Source organism: Pristiophorus japonicus, chromosome 25 (assembly GCF_044704955.1).
Source record: "Pristiophorus japonicus isolate sPriJap1 chromosome 25, sPriJap1.hap1, whole genome shotgun sequence".
Taxonomy (NCBI): Eukaryota; Metazoa; Chordata; class Chondrichthyes; family Pristiophoridae; genus Pristiophorus; species Pristiophorus japonicus.
This window is the reverse complement of record NC_092001.1, coordinates 19,974,029-19,985,952: the sequence shown is the minus strand read 5'-3', so window position 1 is coordinate 19,985,952 and position 11,924 is coordinate 19,974,029. Positions and strand designations below refer to the sequence as shown.

At 46.5% G+C, this 11,924-nt stretch overlaps 2 non-coding genes across 2 annotated transcripts; both read right to left on the bottom strand.

Moving 5' to 3' along the window:
- Positions 1-1,236: 1,236 nt before the first annotated feature.
- Positions 1,237-1,309, bottom strand: trnak-cuu (transfer RNA lysine (anticodon CUU)). The gene has a single exon. It is a non-coding gene; the product is annotated as a tRNA-Lys (tRNA).
- Positions 1,310-11,605: 10,296 nt separating this feature from the next.
- trnav-cac (transfer RNA valine (anticodon CAC)) lies at positions 11,606-11,678 on the bottom strand. Its single transcript has one exon. It is a non-coding gene; the product is annotated as a tRNA-Val (tRNA).
- Positions 11,679-11,924: the final 246 nt, after the last annotated feature.

The window sequence follows — 11,924 nt, the reverse complement described above, 5'->3', positions numbered from 1 at the left end:
GAGGGCAGCAGGCGTTTCTCTGCCTGACACCGTGGAAACAGTCAGACAGACATTGCATTGTGTTCAGGTTTAATCACAGCAATATCCGCAGTCAGGAGTTGAAAAGTACGAAGAGCTGAAAAAACACAAGAAAAAAGCTAAGAAATGTCAGCAATTGTGGGAAACTCTTTAATGTGTTTCCTGCTCGTTTAGTGATGCGCTGCTCACAGAGGGAGCCCGGATGCAGAAAGTAACACTTTCATTCAAAATCTTTAAAATAATTACATGCAACAAATTAAACTGTGTGTTGGGGGATGGGGATGGGTGAAGATTATTTGTTTTATTGCCCATTCATTAACCGACAGCATTGTTTTGTAGAATTGCTACTGAGGGACAGTGGAAACTTCAATAACTGAACTTTAACTATTTAAGGATTTTGAATCATTGATGAAGTTTTCTCCCCTTTCTGACTTTACTCACTCTGTATGTTGGAGACTGGTTTAAAATGTTCAGTTTTCATGGTGCAAGGAACCTGGGGCGACTTTTGTTCAATTTATCTCACGGCAAAAATAGTCTCCAAAATAATGTTTCCCGCCGACCTCGAACCGGGTACCTTTCGCGTGTGAGGCGAATCTGACAACCGCTGCACTGCAGAATAACTGCGTTTAAAGTGATCTTAGTTATATAACCAGAGCTTTAACCTACACAGCTGGCCGATACTTCAGGAGCTGGTTTCACGAGAATAGAATGACGGTGCTATCTTTAGGAAGGCTGTGAGTGTGGCAGGAATTGATCTCTCATTTCCCAGACTTTACACATAGGAAAAGGAGATGGCCATTTATCAGCGAGTGGTTATGATCTGGGATGCACGGCTTGAAAGGGCGGTGGAGGCAGACTCAATCTTATCTTTCAGACGGGAGTTGGATAAGTGTCTGAAGGAAAAACAATTGCAGGGCTACAGGGAAAGGGCGGGGGAGTGTAACTCGCTGAAAGTCGGCACGGGCTCGATGGGCCGAATGGCCTTCCGTGCTGTAACCATTCCATGATTCGATAAGTTGTTGGCACATTTCATAGTGTGGGTGGGAGCACAACATTGCAAAGGGACATGGATTCAGTCAGCAAAACTAGAGGCATCTGATTCAGGAGATTCGCGGGGCGTGGAAATTTCGGAGTTCAATGACTTTGAAAGGAACATTTTTGTTTTGTGCCGTTTCGGTCAGAGGTTTTCAATGAAAGCAACATTAAATGAAAAGAAATCGCCCAACGTGGGGCTCGAACCCACGACCCTGAGATTAAGAGTCTCATGCTCTTCCGACTGAGCTTGCCAGGCTTCTGTTTAACACACGTTTTTATCACTCATTGCAGCCAGGCGCCTGTTGGCTCTGCCCCAGATGTTTAAACTTGCTGTTGAAGAACTGCCAGGGTCTTCTTGAATGGAGGACCAGGCTCGAGAGGCCGAATGGCCAACTCCGGCCCCTAATCCATATGTGTTTATGTTTATGTCTGTATGCGGAGCTCCTTCAGGGTAAACGAGCCAAAGGAGAACAGCGGAAAAGTTACAAGGACACCCTCAAAGCCTCCCTGGCACATCACCACTGACACCTGGGAGTCCCTGGCCGCAGACTGCCCGAGGTGGAGAAAGTCCATCCGGGAAGGCGTTGAGCTCTTTGAGGCTCGATGCAAGGAGCATGAAGAGACCAAGCACAGGCAGCAGAAGGAGCACGCGGCAAACCAGTCAAACGTCCCCTTCCCTCGACATATGTCTGTCCCACCTGAAACAGGATCTGTGGCTCTCATATCGGACTGTTCAGCCATCAAAGGACTCACTTTGGGAGTGGAAGCAAGTCCTCCTCGATCACGAGGGACTGCCTCTGATGGTGTCTATGATTTACGTGTGATGCGAATGTGTTAACCATTACACTGCGGAAACATCTCCACTTTCAGCACCAGATTACCAGAATAAAACCCAATGTGATCGGGAGAAAATGTTCCTCACATGCTCAGACCAAAATATATCATATGACAATAGAATTTTATGAATTAATAAATGATGTTTAAGTCAATGCTTCTTTTTTTTACACAGTAGATGCATAAATATGTGTAAAATAGATTAACTATTATTTTTATAAGGTTTTGAATTAAAAGTACAATTTCCCTGATCGGGAATCGAACCCGGGTCGCAGCTGTGAGAGCGCCAAATCCTAACCACTCGAACATCAGGCAACCTGATTTGGAATGCGATGCAGTGGTTGTGTCGAGGTTCACATCGAGCAGCTCCGTAACACAGGACTCTGTGCTCGACGGGCTGTTCCCAGCGACACACACCGAGACAGACATCACCTGCTGCTGGAGGGCCATCAACTCAGTCAAAGATGCTCTTTGGTCTTGCCGAAACTTGCTGGTCTTCCAGAGCAAGGAGATGTCCACCTCTGCGTGTTGCAGACTGGCGCAATCCAATAGCCAGGATTACGTGCTGAGGGACGCACTTAAAAGTAGTGCAGTTGCCGCAAAGGCAGGGTGGGGAAGGGCCACAGGTTAAAGCCCTTCTGACACGCTAAACCCCGGGGCAGGAATCAGTATAAAACTCCCCTCGGGCTGTACTTGTAAGTTCTTTATTGTGTACATGGAGCACCATGATCTGTAAACACCTATGTAGTGCCATGTACAATGTAAGGTCTGTTACGTTATACACGTTGAAAAGAAGTGTAAATGTACCGTTACCCATTCCATGTACTGTATAGTGACACGTGTGATGTAATTTGTTGAATGTACGACAAGGTATCCCGTATTGTACCGAAATGTACTGGAACTGAAAAGCAAGGGAAAATATCGACCGGAACTGCCGTCAGAACCCAAATGTCGTGTATGGGATTACTGACCGCAGCTAAATGTACTGAACTGCTTTTGAATGTACTGTACAAATTTTTATATGAATAAAGTATTTTTTTAAAAATAAAAAATAAAAATCTGCCTGACACCGGGGAAACAGTGAGACAGACCTTGGAGCAAGGGTCTGGTTATTGCCAAACAGCAAATGAAATATTAACTCTGGAAGAACAATATCAGAACGAACAGTGACCCCGACGTGATTTGAACATGCAACCTTAGGAGCTGGAGTCAGACACACTACCGTTGCACCTGAGACCTACACAGTAGGCTGGAGATTTGCCTCTATATGAAGGTTCTCTAATACAAGGGTCTTTAAAATCTCCATCCATTCCCACCAGGTATCACAAGCAGCGCTCACCTGACAGGCACCGTATGGTTTCTTCTTAAAGTTTTCTCTTGCTTTCAAGGGAAACCATCATTAATTAACCCCTCAACTTCTTTTGCACAATCAAACAAATGCTAACTCAGGTACACTCCATACTTCAATCATTTGTCCTGTGCTTTGCATCTTAACTCGAAAACCATATCTCATTTTTCTTACTGTATTATAGCTTTCTGGTTCAAAATTTTCATTGCCGATGACACCACGAATCTGGGGCAACTTTTATCAAATTTAACAGCACCGGTTATTCCTACCGTGCACACAAAATACAATCAGTAGTGAAGATAAAATCCCAACATGCGTATTTTCAGATTCAACGCAGCAGCATTTCAAATAAAGTGAAAGAATTTAACACTGAAAAGATTTGCCAGTGTTGCTTGTATTTGTGTCTTTAATTCAACTTTTTGGTGTCTGACTCCCGTTCATGCCACTGCTGAATAAGAAAGGAGGGTTTGACATTGACCAGACTGCACTGCCCCTGATATTTGTGAGCTCATCCTTTATATTCAGTGGTTTCTCGCCCTTTGATGGGCTGCAGTGCAGCGGATATCACGTTGGCCTCACAGTGAGTACTGTTGAGAGGGATGACTCATCAGGGGAGGGCAGCAGCAGCCAAGTTCATGGCAACGTGGCTGGCTCTGCTGCACTGGAGGGCAGGAAAAAGAGTGGGACAGCGATCGTGATAGGGGATTCGATTGTAAGGGGAATAGATAGGCGTTTCTGCGGCCGCAACCGAGACTCCAGGATGGTATGTTGCCTCCCTGGTGCAAGGGTCAAGGATGTCTTGGAACGGGTGCAGGACATTCTCAAAAGGGTGGGTGAACAGCCAGTTGTAGTGGTGCACATTGGTACCAAAGACTTAGGTAAAAATAGGGATGAGGTCCTATGGCATGAATTTGAGGAGCTAGGAGCTAAAATAAAAAGTAGGACCTCAAAAGTAATAATCTCGGGATTGCTAACAATGCCACGTGTTAGTCAGAGTAGGAATCGCAGGATAGCTCAGGTGAATACGTGGCTTGAGCAGTGGTGCAGCAGGGAGGTATTCAAATTCCTGGGGCATTGGAACCGGTTCTGGGAGTGGTGGGACCAGTACAAAGCAGACTGTCTGCACCTGGTCATGTCCGGAACCAATGTCCTAGGGGGAGTGTTTACTAGTGCTGTTGGGGAGGAGTCAAACTAATATGGCAGGGGGATGGGTACCAATGCAGGGAGACATAGGGAAACAAAATGGAGGCAGAAACAAAATACAGAAATGAGATGATATAAGTGGAGGGCAGAGAAACCCAAGGCAAAAAACAAAAAGGGCCACTGTACAGCAAAATTCTAAAGGGTCAAAGTGTAATAAAAAGGCAAGCCTGAAAGCTCGGTGCCTCAATGCGAGGAGTATTCGAAACGCAGGAGAGGGCTCTGAGCTAGAGTGGTTGAGAGCGCAGATAAACAGAACCCCAAGAACGAATGCAAAAGGCAGGAGGCAACAGAGCAGAGTAGAACTGGGGTAAGTGTAAACCACAAGGTGATAGGAAGAGACAACATGTATGAATATAAAGGGGCTGCAGGAGGGGTCAAAACTAAAAATCCTGGTTTAAAAACTAGTATTAAACACTCTACCTAAACGCACGCAGCATTCAAAATAAAGTAAATGAGTTGACGGCACAAATCATGACAAATGGGTATGATTTGGTGGCCATTACAGAAACGTGGTTGCAGGGTGGTGAAGACTGGGAATTAAACATATAGGGGTAGCTGACAATTCGGAAAGAAATACAAGAAGGGAAAGGAGGTGGGGTAGCTCTGTTAATAAAGGATGATATTAGGGCAGTTGTGAGAGATGATATTGGCTCTAATGAACAAAATGTTGAATCATTGTGGGTGGAGATTACAGATAATAAAGGGAAAAAGTCACTGGTGGGCTTAGTTTATAGGCCCCCAAATAATAACTTGACGGTGGGGTGGGCAATAATCAAGGGAATAATGGAGGCATGTGAAAAAGGAACGGCAGTGATCACGGGGGATTTTAACCTACATATTGATTGGTCAAATCAAATCGCACGGGGTAGCCTGGAGAAGTAATTCATAGAATGCAAACGGGATTGTTTCTTAGAACAATATATTACAGAACCGACAAGGGAGCAAGCTATCTTTGACCTGGTCCTGTGCAATGAGACAGGAATAATAAACGATCTCCTAGTAAAAGATCTTCTCGGAATGTGAGATCACAGTACGGATGAATTTGTAATCTAGAATGAGGGTGAGGAAGTAGTGTCACAAACGAGCGTACTATGCTTAAACAAAGGGGACTACAGTGGGATGAGGGCAGAGTTGGCTAAAGTAGACTGGGACACAGACTAAACGGTGGCACAATTGAGGAACAGCAGAGGACTTTTAAGTAGCTCTTTCACAGTGCACAACAAAAATATATTCCAGTGAAAAAGAAGGGCAGTAAGAGAAGGGATAACCTGCCGTGGATAACCAAGGAAATAAAGGAGAGGATCAAATTAAAAACCAATGCGTATAAGGTGGCCAAGGTTTGTGGGAAACTAGAAGATTGGGAAAATTTTAAACGACAGCAAACAATGACTAAGAAAGCAATAAAGAAAGGAAAGATAGATTACGAAATTAAACTTATGCAAAACATAAAAACAGAAAGTAAAAGCGTTTACCGATATATAAAACGGCAAAGAGTGACTAAAGTAAATGTTGGTCCCTCAGAAGATGAGAAGGGGGATTTAAAAATGGGAAATGTGGAAATGGATGAGATCTTAAACAATTATTTTGCTTCGGTCTTCATAGTGGAAGAAACAAAAACCCTGCCAGAAATTGCTGGTTACAGGAATTTGGGAAGGGAGGACCTTGAGACAATCACTATCACTAGGCGCGTAGTGCTGGACAGTCTAATGGGACTCAAGGTAGACAAATTCCCTGGTCCGGATGAAATGCATCCCAGGGTATTAAAACAGATGGCGGAAGTTATAGCAGATGCATTGGTTATTATCTTCCAAAATTCTCTGGACTCTGGGGAGGTACCAGCGGATCGGAAATCAGCTAACGTAACGCCTCTGTTTAAAAAAGGGGGCAGACAAAAGGCAAGTAACTATAGGCCGGTTAGTTTAACATCTCTCGTGGGGAAAATGTTTGAAACTATCATTAAGGAAGAAATAGCGGGACATCTAGATAGGTTAGTGCAATCGAGCAGTCACAGCATGGATTCATGAAGGGGAAATCATGTTGAACTTATTTACTGGAATTCTTTGAGGATATAACGAGCATGGTGGATAGAGGTGTACCGATGGATGTGGTGTATTTAGATTTCCAAAAGGCATTCGATAAAGTACTACACAAAAGGTTACTTCCGAAGATAGAGGTGCGCAGAGTCAGAGGATATGTATTAGCATGGATCGAGAATTGGCTGGCGAACAGAAAGCAGAGAGTCGGGATAAATGGGTGCTTTTCAGGTTGGAAATCGGTGGTTAGTGGTGTGCCACAGGGATCGGTGCTGGGACCACAACTGTTTGCAATATACATAGATGACCTGGAAGAGGGGACAGAGTGTAGTGTAACAAAATTTGCAGATGACACAAAGATTAGTGGGAAAGCGGGTTGTGCAGAGGACACAGAGAGGCTGCAAAGAGATTTGGATAGGATAAGCGAATGGGCTAAGATTTTGCAGATGGAATACAATGTCGGAAAGTGTGTGGTCATCCACCTTGGGAAAAAAAACAGTAAAGGGGAATATTATTTGAATAGGGAGAAATTACAACATGCTGCGGTGCAGAGGGACCTGGGGGTCTTTGTGCATGAATCCCAAAAAGTTAGTTTGCAGGTGCAGCAGGTAATCAGGAAGGTGAATGGAATGTTCGCCTTCATTGCGAGAGGGATGGAGTAAAAAGCAGGGAGGTCCTGCTGCAACTGTACAGTGTATTGGTGAGGCCGCACCTGGAGCACAGCGTGCAGTTTTGGTCACCTTACTTAAGGAAGGATATACTGGCTTTGGAGGGGATACAGAGACGATTCACTCGGCTGATTCCGCAGATGAGGGGGTCACCTTATGATGATAGATTGAGGAGACTGGGTCCTTACTCGGTGGAGTTCAGAAGGATGAGGGGTGATCTCATAGAAACATTTAAAATAATGAAAGGGATAGACAAGATCGAGGCAGAGAGGTTGTTTCCACTGGAAGGGGAGAATAGAACTAGGAGGCACAACCTCAAAATACGGGGGATCCAATTTAAAACCGATTTGAGAAGGAATTTCTTCTCCCCGAGGGTTGTGAATCTGTGGAATTATCTGCCCAAGGAAGCAGTTGAGGCGAGCTCATTGAATGAATTCAAGTCACAGATAGATAGATTTTTAACCACTAAGGGAATTAAGGATTACGGGGAGCGGGCGGGTAAGTGGAGCTGAGTCCAAGGCCAGATCAGCCATGATCTTGTTAAATGGCGGAGCATGCTCGAGGGGCTAGATGGCCTACTCCTGTTCCTAATTCTTATGTTTCTTATGTTTCTTGTGGAGTAGGCGTCTACTAAAACCAAAAACATTTTTGAAAGGACCTGCGTAGTCCTCATGGATGCGTGCCCAAGGCTTGGTGGGCCAGGACCAGGGGCTAAGGGTGGCTTCCCTGGGCGCATTACCCAGTTGGGCAAACGTGTTGCACTTGCGAACAAAAAGTTTCAGATCTGCGTCTATCCCTGGACACCAAATGTGTGACTTGGCAATTGCCTTCCTCATGACAATGCCCGGGTGCTCATTGTGGAGTTCTCTGATGAACACCTCTCTGCCCATGTGGTTTCTACGCGGTTTCCCCAAAGTAGGCAATCGGCCTGAATCGAGAGTTCATCCCTGCGCCTGTGAAATAGTTTAACTTCCTTCGGGCATGCCCTGTACGAGGCTGCCCAGTCTCCATTCAGGACACATTTCTTGACGAGAGACAATAGCGGGTCTCTATTTGTCCAGACCTTAATCTGACGGGCTGTCACGGGTGAGCCTTCGCTTTCGAAATCTTCAACAGCCACGACCATCTCAGAACCATGCTCGGTAGCCCCATTAGTGATGGCTAGTGGGAGCCTCCTGATTGCATCGGCGCAGTTTTCGGTGCCCGGATTGTGCCGAATTGTGTAGTCATAGGCGGCTAACGTGAGCGCCCACCTCTGTATGCGGGCCGACGCTTTTGCATTTTTGGCCTAGCTGTCGGCCAAAAGGGAGGTTAGGGGTTTGTGATCTGTCTCCAGCTCAAATTTCCAGCCAAACAGGTACTGGTGCATTTTCTTTACCACATATACACATGCGAGCGCCTCCTTTTCTACCATCCCACAGCCCCTTTCTTCCTGGGACAGACCTCTGGAGGCCTAAGCTACCGGCTGTAACTGACCCTTGGCATTGACATGCTGCAACACACACCCGACAACATAGGACGACGCATCGAACGTGAACACAAGTTTCTTACATGGGTCATATCGCGTTAACAGAGTGTTGGACCATAACAAATTGCGTGCTCTATTAAAAGCCCTTTCCTGGCTGTCCCTCCAGACACATGCGCGACCTTTGCGTAGGAGCACGTGTAGCGGCTCTCGCAGCATGCTCAATTTGTGAAGAAAGTTTCCAAAATAGATCAGGAGCCCCAGGAACGAACGCAGCTCCGTCGTGTTACGGGGTCTGGGTGCTCTCTGGATCGCTTCCGTATTGGAGGCAGTAGGGCTGATCCCGTCTGCTGCTACCCTCCTCCCCAGGAATTCTACCTCTGGAGCTAGGAAGACGCACTTCGCATTTTTCAGTCGGAGCCCTATCCGGTCCAGTCTGCGTAGCACCTCCTCCAGGTTGTGGAGGTGTTCTTCAGTATCGTAACCCGTGATGAGGATGTCGTCCTGAAAAACCACCAACCCTGGAATCGACTTGAGGAAGCTTTCTATATTTCATTGGAAGATCGCGGCAACCGAGCGAATCCCGAAAGGACATTTGTTGTATTCAAACTACCCCTTGTGTGTCGTGATGGTGGTCAGCTTCTTCGACTCACTCGCCAGATCCTGGGTCATGTAAGCTGAGGACAGGTCTAATTTTGAAAAAAGTTTGCCACCGGATAGCGTCGCAAAGAGGTCCTCCGCTATCAGTAGCGGGTACTGGTCTTGGAGTGACACCCAATTGATGGTGGCCTTGTAATCAACAAATATCCTGACCGAACCATCCGCCTTGAGCACAGGCACAATCGGGCTCGCTCAGTCACTGAATTCGACTGGCGAGATGATGCCTTCCCTTAGCAGGCACTCCAATTCGCCTTCTATCTTTTTCCGCATCACGTACGGCTCCGCCCTGGCCTTGTGGTGTACTGGCCTGGCGTCCGTGTTTATGTGAATCACTACCTTGGCCCCCATGAAAGTGCCAATGCCGGGTTGAAATAATGAGTCAAATTTGTGCAGGATCCGTGAGCATGATACTCGCTCCACAGAGGAAATTGCATTGACATCGCCACATTTCCAGTTCATGACAGCAAGCCAACTTGGTGGGTCACGACTACCATGGCGCTGTCTAGCACCGGAATGATCTCCTTTGTGTATGTTCGTAGCTGTGCGTCAATCGGCAATAATTTTGGCCTCCTGTCCTTGGACGCCCACATCTTTTTGAGCTATTTGATACCCATCAGGGACTGGCTGGCCCACGTGTGTAGCGCCACTGATACTGGGATTCCATTGAGGAGCACTTTCATCATTATCGGTGGCGTCCTTGTGTATGAACTGTATACGTGCTCCACATGAACTCGCTGAACTTCAGCTTCCAGCGATTTCCCCCAGTGTCCATTTCTGCAATTTCTGCAGGTATTTTGCTCATCTCTGCAAACTCCGGCTGAGTGTGTGCATGCACGCCTCCAACATGAGCTGCTGTTGGAAACAAAATGTCTCTTGCCAGTCGATCGTCACTGACTGCCCCGTGATTGTCCTTGAGTGCAACATTAACAGGTGTTGATGGCCCCATTACTGGCCGCATTGTCCCTTGCAATGACGTGAATCGCCGTTCAGCTTGCCATTTTCTCTGTCGAACTCCCCCTCTGGGTTCGGCTACATATTGGGGCATGCCTGACTGCGCTTGGCTGCCTGGAGAAGTGTGTGATGCTTTAACAATGTTGAATCTCTGTCCCAACCATTGCATAACACTGTACCTGTCGTCTGTTCTGCTAGTGGCCATACTCGCCTGGTTTAAATCCGAGTTTCTCGTCGCCATTGATACGTCCTTACTATACAGTGTAAATGCACACGAGGCCCATGCTTCAGTGAAGGTCAGTCTGTGACCTGTCCTTTATTCCTTAGCACTCAAGTGATGGAAGTGTGTGGAGCTTCCCCTTTTATACCTGAAGATCCAGGTTAGGATTGTCTCCCACATGTTCACCACGTAGTGGTCAATGTTCTCGCAGTGTACAACTCAGGTCAGATTATACATGGGTTACATTGCTGGTTGAATACATGACAGTCCCGGCCTCACTCCCTCTGGAGCTGTGGACGAGCAATTAGTCGATGGGTTGTTTTCGGCTTTAATCTGCTGGTGTCAAGCGAGGCGGAGATGCAGGATCCTTTAATAATCTCTCACAACTCAACTGAAAGCAGCCGGAACGTGCAGCTTTGAGAGTGGCTTTCTGCACCGTCAGGGCTGGAAACGGGATGGGAGTGAGAGACACTGTGTCGAGTTTGAGTGTGTACAGAACTGTACAGAGAAACCAGCCAATGTAACAGGGCTGTGAGACACTGCATTTTTGTTCATAATATAGTATTAGGCAGTCCCTCGTATCGAGGATGACATGTTTCCTCACTAAAAAGGGATGAGTTTACAGGTGTTTCGATGAGGGACCTGACAATCTAGGTTCCGAACTACATCCTGAAGGGTGGAAGATGCTTGTGGGTGGATTGTTTTAACGTGGGGTGACGGTTGCACACTAGCCACCACACGGACTTGACAGAGCGAGGTCTTGGTTCAGTGGCAAGGATTACCCAAGACGACCAGAGACCAAGCTCTGCTGCATGGACATAGTGTGTACACATGCGCCGACTATCCATAGATCGGAGTGTGGTCTGGCCCGTGCTGTCGCTGGGCCCTCGCCTCTCCTGGGCCCCGATCACGACGCTCCTGGGCCCCGATCTCTCACCGCTCCTCCGCCCCGATCAAAAATGGAGCAGTCAGAAACAGGACATCAATTAGCCTCTCTTATCTTGGAGACATCAAATATCAACACTGTTATTTGAAATATCAAAATATTAAACTCCAGCCTAGTTGAAGGGTTATTACCATCAGCAGGAACAAACACCAACTTTGTTAATATTGAACCATTAATATCAATTATTCCATTTTTTCTAATATTTAATTGAACAATGTTCAAAATGTTCCCACCCGGTTTCAAACCAGGGACTTTTCGCGTGTGAGGCGAACGTGATAACCACTACACTACAGAAACACTGCGATTGACATGGAGCTAGGAAGATAACCAGAGCTTTAACCTACGCAGCTGGCCGATACTTCAGGAGCTGGTTTTACGAGAATAGAATAATGGTGCTCTATTTAGGAAGGCTGTGAGTGTAGCAGGAATTGATCTCGTGTTTCCTAGACTTTACACATAGGAACAGGAGCGAGTGGTTAGGATCTGGGATGCACGGCTTGAAAGGGCGGTGGAGACAGACTCAATCTTATCTTTCAGACGGGA